Source organism: Peromyscus leucopus, chromosome 4, assembly GCF_004664715.2.
Source record: "Peromyscus leucopus breed LL Stock chromosome 4, UCI_PerLeu_2.1, whole genome shotgun sequence".
NCBI lineage: Eukaryota > Metazoa > Chordata > Mammalia > Rodentia > Cricetidae > Peromyscus > Peromyscus leucopus.
In genome coordinates, this window is record NC_051066.1 from 64,235,688 (window position 1) to 64,243,479 (window position 7,792).

The following is a 7,792-nucleotide window of genomic DNA, read 5'->3' on the forward strand; positions in this document are numbered from 1 at the left end:
GCTTTTTTTTCAGAGAGCTAGGACCACCACAGGAGGAAGGGTGAGATTTTAGCTCTGAGCTCTGACATCTTGGCTTTCTCTTTTATATTGGTTCTGTGTTTCTTATTTAATAAGACGGTTGGTTACAATACATCTGGTGCCCAACATGACAAGAATCCATTAAAAACTGCTTGGCTTGGCTGCAGGACCGTTTTCCCGCAAGGGCCAGCTCCCTAGCCTGGGGACGGCTGGCTCCCTAGTCTGAGCCGTCAGTTTCCTAGCCCGGGCCCAGGTCTACTTGGCCTCAGGCCGGACTAACTGTGAGCTGCTTGCTTAAAGTGGGTGCTACAAACAACTCAGGCCTGTCCTGCCAAGTAGGGCCCCACCTGTTAAGCCAACGCACGTGGTTGGAGCTTAAGGAAGCCAGAGCCAAGCCTTGACTCAGCTGAGGAAACACGTGGCTGGGTTTAAGCTTTAGCCGGCAACACTTTCTTACTCTCTCTCTCTCTCTCTCTGGATTCAAACCTTGGACAAGCCTGTATGGTTCAGCAATGGCCTTTAACAACAGAGAAACCCCAGGCTTTAGAAAAGCTGGTAGAAGAACAGTTAAATGCTCAGCATATTGAAGAATCAACCAGCCCTTGGAATTCTCCTGTATTTGTTATTAAAAAGAAATCTGGTAAATGGAGAATGGTAACAGACCTTAGAGCAATTAACAAAGTAATTCAGCCAATGGACTCTCTACAGTCTGAATGCCTTTGCCTATTCTGTTACCAAAAGGATGGCCTCTCATAGTTATTGATTTAAAAGACTGTTTCTTTTCTTTCTTTTATTTATTTATTTATTTTACAATACTATTTAGTTTTACATAATAGCCACAGATTCCCTTGTTCTCTCCCTTCCTGCTCCCCTCCCCTTCCCCCCTGCACACCCCCCATTCCTACCACCTCCAGAACAAGGTCTCCCCTGAGGACTGGGATCGACCTTATAGACTCAGTCCAGGCAGGTCCAGTCCCCTCCTCCCAGATTGAGACAAGCATCCCTGCATAAGTCCCAGGTTTCAAACAACTAACTCATGCAAGGAGACCAGGACCTGGTACCACTGCCTAGATGCCTCCCAAACAGATCAAGCCAATCAACTGTCTCACCTATTCAGAGGGCCTGATCCAGTTGGGGGCCCCTCAGCCTTTGGTTCATAGTTCATGTGTTTCCATTCATTTGGTTATTTGTCACTGTGCTTTATCCAACCTTGGTTTCAACAATTCTCGCTCATATAAACCCTTCTCTCTCACTAATTAGACTCCCAGCGCTCCACCAGGGGCCTAGGCGTGGATGACTGCATCCAGATTGCTCAGACCTTGGATGGGGTTTATGGCACAACTATTAGGGTGTTTGGCCATCCCATCACCAGAGTAGGTCAGTCCCGGCTGTCTCTCAACCATTGCCAGTAGTCTTTTGTGGGGTATCTTTGTGGATTTCTGTGGGCCTTGTTAGCTCTTTGTTTCTTCCTTTTCTCATGTGGTCTTCATTTACCATGGTCTCCTATTCCTTGTTCTCCCTCTCTTTTCTTGATCCAGCTAGGATCTCCCGCTCTCTTTCCCTCTACCCTCGCCCTTCATTTCTCCCACTCATGTCCAGGCTGTTCATGTAGATCTCATCCATTTCTCCGTGTCTTTCTTGGGGTCCTGTTTTCCAGGTAGCCTCACTGGTGATGTGAGTAGCAGTCCAGTCATCCTTGTTCCACATCTAGCATCTTCTTATGAGTGAGTACATACCATATTTGTCTTTCTGAGTCTGGGTTACCTCACTCAGGATGATTTTTCTAGATCCATCCATTTGCCTGCAAACCTCATGATGTCATTGTTTTTCTCTGCTGAGTAGTATTCCGTTGTGTATATGTGCCACAATTTATTTATCCATTCTTCAGTTGAAGGGCATCTAGGTTGTCTCCAGGTTTTCGCTATTACAAACAATGCTGATATGAACATAGCTGAGCAAGTACTCTTGTGGTATGATTGAGCATTTCTTGGGTATATGCCCAGGAGTGGTATAGCTGTACCTTGGGGGAGATTGATTCCCAATTTTCTAAGAGAGTGCCATATTGATTTCCAAAGTGGTTGTACAACTTGCATTCCCACCAGCAGTGGAGGAGAGTTCCCCTAGTTCCACAACCTCTCCAGCATAAAGTGTCTTCAGTGTTTTTGATCTTAGCCACTCTGACAGGGGTAAGGTGGTATCTCAGAGGTGTTTTGATTTGCATTTCCCTGATGATTAGGGATTTTGACCAATTCCTTAAATGTCTTTCAGCCATTTGTTTCCTCTATTGAGAATTCTCTGTTTAGTTCAAAAGCCCATTTCTCTATTGGACTGTTGGTTGTTTTGATGTCTAATTTCTTGAGTTCCTTATATATTCTGGATATCAGTCCTCTGTCACATGTGGGGTTGGTGAAGATCTTTTCCCATTCTGTAGGCTCTTGCTTTGCCTTGTTGACCATGCCCTTTGCTCTACAAAAGCTCTCAGTTTCAAGAGGTCCCATTGATTGATTGATTGATTCAGTGTCTGTGCTACTGGTGTTATATTTAGGAAGTGATCTCCTATGCCAATGCGTTCAAGACTCCTTCCTACTTTCTCTTCTAGCAGGTTCAGAGTACCTGGATTTATGTTGAGGTCCTTGATCCATTTGGACTTAAGTTTTGTGCAGGGTGACAGATGTGGATCTATTTGCAGCCTTCTACATGTTGATATTCAGTTATGCCAGCACCATTTGTTGAAGATGTTTTCTTTTTTCCATTGTACACTTTTGGCTTCTTTGTCAAAAATTATATGTTCATAGGTGTGCGGGTTAATGTCAAGGTCTTCAATTCTATTCCAATGGTCCACATGTCGGTTTTTATGCCAATATCAAGCTGGTTTTATTACTGTAGCTCTATAGTAGAGCTTGAAGTCAGGGATTGTGATTCCTCCAGAGGTTGTTTTACTGTACAGGATTCTTTTGGCTATCCTGGGTTTTTTGTTTTTCCATATGAAGTTGAATATTATTCTTTCCAGGTCTGTGAAGAATTGTGTTGGTATTTTGATGGGGATTGCGTTGAATCTGTAGATTGCTTTTGGTAAGATTGCCATTTTTACTATGTTAACCCTGCCTATCCATGAGCATGGGAGATCTTTCCATTTTCTGACATCTTCAATTTCTTTTTTCAGAGACTTAAAGTTCTTGTCATATAGGTCCTTCACTTGCTTGGTTAGGGTTACCCCAAGGTATTTTATGTCATTTTTGGCTATTGTAAAGGGTGATGTATCACTAATTGTCTTCTCAGCTTCTTTGTCCGTTGTATATAGGAGGGCTACTGATTTTTTTGACTTGATCTTGTATCCTGCTATGTTGCTGAAGGTGTTTATAAGCTTTATCAATTCCTGGGTGGAATCTTTGGTGTCACTCAAGTATACTATCATGTCATCTGCAAATAGGGAAAGCTTGATTTCTTCCTTTCCAATTTGTATCCCCTTAATCTCCTTATGTTGTCTTATTGCTCTGGCTAGAACTTCAAGTACTATATTGAATAAGTATGGGAAGAGCAGACAGCCTTGTCTCATTGCTGATTTTAGTGGAATTGCTTTGAGTTTCTCTCCATTTAATTTGATGTTGGCTGTTGGCTTGCTGTAAATTGCCTTTATTTTATTTAGGTATGTTCCCTGTATTCCTGAATGCTCCAAGACTTTTATCATGAAGGCGTGTTAGATTTTGTCAAATGCCTTTTCTGCATCTAGTGAGATGATCATGTGGTTTTTTTTCTTTGAGTTTGTTTATATGGTTTATTACATTGATGAACTTTCGTATGTTGAACCACCCTTGCATCCCTGGGATGAAGCCTACTTGTTCATAGTGGATAAGTGTTCTGATGTGTTCTTGGAGTCTGTTTGCCAGTATTTTATTGAGTATTTTTGCATCAATGTTCATGAGGGAGATCGGTCTGTAGCTCTCTTTCTTTGTTTCTTCCTTGTTTGGTTTAGGAATCAGGGTATTTGTAGCCTCATTGAAAGAGTTTGGTAATGTTCCTTCTGTTTCTATTATGTGGAACAATTTAGAGAGTATTGGTATTAACTCTTCTTTGAAGATCTGGTAGAATTCTGTACTGAAATCATCTGGTCCTGGGCTTTTTTTTTGCTTGGGAGACTTTTAATGACTGTTTCTATTTCCTTAAGGGTTATTGGACTATTTAAATAGTTTATCTGGTCTTGATTTAACTTAGGTATGTTGTACCTATCCAGAAAAATGTCCATTTCTTTTAGGTTTTCCAGTTTTGTGGAGTAGAGATTTTTGAAATATGACCTTATAATTCTCTGGATTTCCTGAGTGTCTGTTGTTATGTCCCCCTTTTCATTTCTGATTTTGTTGATTTGGATTCTCTCTCTGTCTTTTGGTTAGTTTGGATAAGGGTTTGTCTATCTTGTTGATTTTTCTCAAAGAACCAACTCTTTGTTTCATTAATTTTTTGTATTATTCTCTTAGTTTCTAATTTATTAAATTCACCTCTCACTTTGATAATTTCCTGACGTCTATTCTTCTTGGGAAACTTTGCTTCTTCTTGTTCTAGAGCTTTCAGGTGTGCTGTTAAGTCACTTGTGTGGGATTTCTCCAACTTCTTTATGTGGGCATTTAGTACTATGAATTTCCCTCTTAACACTGCTTTCATAGTGTCCCATAAGTTTGGGTATGTGGTGTCTTCATTTTCATTGATCTCTAGAAAGTCTTTAATTTCTTTCTTTATTTCTTCCTTAACCCATTGGTGATTCAGTTGAGCATTATTCAGTTTCCATAGGTAGGTTTTCTGTAGTTTTGTTGTTGTTGAAATCTAACTTTAAACCATGGTAGTCTGATAGAACACAGGAGGTTATTTCCATTGTTTTGTATCTGTTGAGATTTGCTTTGTGGCCAAGTATGTGGTTGATTTTAGAGAAAGTTCCATGGGGTGCTGAGAAGAAGGTATATTCTTTTTTGTTAGGATGGAATGTTCTGTAGATATCCATTAGGTCCAATTGGGTCATGACATCAGTTAAATCCTTTATTTCTCTGTTAAGTTTCGATTTGGGAGATCTGTCCAGTGGTGAAAGTGGGGTGTTGAGATCTCCCACTATTAATGTGTGGGGTTTTATATGTGGTTTAAGCTTTAGTAATGTTTCTTTTACATATGTGGGTGCCCTTGTGTTTGGGGCATAAATGTTCAGAATTGAAACTTCATCTTGGTGGATCATTCTTGTGATGAGGATGTAATGCCCTTCTTGATTTCTTTTGATTGATTTTAGTTTGAAGTCTATTTTGTTGGATATCAGGATGGCTACACCCGCTTGTTTCTTAAGACCATTTGATTGGAATGTCTTTTCCCAGCCTTTTATTCTTAGGTAGTGTCTGTCTTTGAATTTGAGATGTGTTTCTTGTATGCAGCAGAAAGATGGGTCCTGCTTTCATATCCATTCTGTAAGCCTATGTCTTTTTATAAGTGAATTAAGTCCATTGATATTAAGGGATATTGACGACCAGTGATTGCTCATCCCTGTTATTTTTGGTGGTAGTGTGTGTGTACTTCTCTTCTTTGGGTTTTACTGTTGTGGCTTTATCTATTGCCTGTGTTTTCGAGTGTGTATATGACTTCCTTCGGTTGGAATTTTCCTTCTAGTGCTTTCTGTAGGGCTGGGTTTGTGGATAGGTATTGTTTAAATCTGGCTTTGTCTTTGAATGTCTTGTTCCTTCCATCTATGATGATTGAAAGTTTTGCTGGGTATATTAGTCTGGGCTGACATCCATGGTCTCTTAGTGTCTGCATTACATCTGTCCACGTCCTTCTGGCTTTCAAAGTGTCCATTGAGAAATCGGGTGTTATTCTGATGGGTTTACCTTTATAGGTCACTTGGCCTTTTTCCTTTGCTGCTCTTAATGTTCTTTCTTTATTCTGTATATTTAGTTGTTTAATTATTATGTGTCGAGGGACTTTTTTGGGGGTCTAGTCTGTTTGGTGTTCTATAGGCTTCTTGTATCTTCATAGGCATTTCCTTCTTTAATTTGGGAAAGTTTTCTTCTATAATTTTGTTGAATATATTTTCTGTGCCTTTGAGTTGTTATTCTTCACCTTCTTCTATCCCTATAATTGTCTTTTAGGAGAATGAAGGTTAAGGAATCTGAAGAACACTGGACAAATGAGACAACTGAAGAAAAGGGACAAATCATCTATCCAAGAAACATAGTGAAATGGTGTTGTGTATATATTATCTAAAAAATTTTATGTCTTCCTAAATGTTTGTTTCTGCTTTTCTCTAAAGATTTAACACTTTTGGTATTCTAATAGTCCCAGTTCAATTAAAATTTAAAGCTGACTTTGGAGTTGGAGAATGGCTCTCTCCTTCTTTAAACTCAAGCATGTTGTTAAAAGGAGAATGCAAACTCCCTGTATCATGCCAGAATAAAGGGCCATCTTCTGCTATGGGACAGGACAAAAGCCAAATTAATTAAGGGACTATTCCATTACTAATCTCAACTCTCTGATTCTATTCGGATTCTTTAAACTTTTCTTAAAGTATGAATTTTATATCAAAATTTATAAGATTAACATATATATATGTTAAATATATATATACCTATATATATATATATATATATATATATATATATATATATACCTTTTAAACTTTGTTAAGATATGAATGGTCATATAGAGTACTAACTAATTCTAGAAAAAAAGACTTCAATTAGCTGCATATATATGTCTTTGTGTTCGAGTCTCTTATCAGTTTATTGCTGGAAATCACGGCCAGGCCTAACATCAACTGAAGTCTCCAGAAAGAAGATGGGGCCCCACAACAACAACAATTCCACATGGACAATAATAATATCACTAAGCTGACAAACATCATCTACAGATTTACTTTGAACTACAAGGTGCTCAGAGCAATTTGGAGATGACTAGCTGAGATGATCCAGTCTCAAAGACTACTTGAATAAGGACTTGAGATAAACCCTGAACTTTGGCATTATACACAGACTCGATATAGTTACCTTTCCTAGAATTTGACAACTAACCTAAAATTTTCTTTCAGGATAAACATAACTTCGGCAATACCCAGCAGGAAGCAATTTTAAGAATACGACGTCCACATTCCCAAAGAGGTGGTGTGGGGCAGGTGGTTCTTTTGGTCCTATTAATGGGTTTTGGGTCTGGGATAATTTTCATTGTTTAGGGGGGTTGGTTACAAGTTGTTGTCAAGGGTTAGGAAAAAGACTAAGCAAAGGAGATTAGATTTAAGGTTCTTGTTTAAAAGAAAGAAAGAAAGAAAGAAAGAAAGAAAGAAAGAAAGAAAGAAAGAAAGAAAGAAAGAAAAGAAAAAGACAATTACTAGTTTTAAATACTTTACATTGGATTGGATTGTTTTATATTGTATACAAATTTGAAATTGATATTGTTAGAAAATGCTATATGTATATTTCTAATTGTATTTATACCATTCATTTAACAATGAAATGCAATTTTCTGATCCTTGAATGCTACTATTACCAACTATTAGGATATAAAGAAATGAAAGTTAGTAGTTAGACATTACAATAGAACTTGTAGTCATATTAGATATGTTTTAAAAATTGAGTAGATATATTTTAGACAGGTCATCTTCAAACCCTTCAGAGATCTACAGAATATGGCATTTAAAATGTTTTAATAACTTAAATTTTTCTTTTTTGAGACATGTCGGCTCCTGGCAGTAGCAATCTACTCCAGAGAAAATATGGGCATTGAAGAAACTGTATATGGAGTTAACTTTCATTGT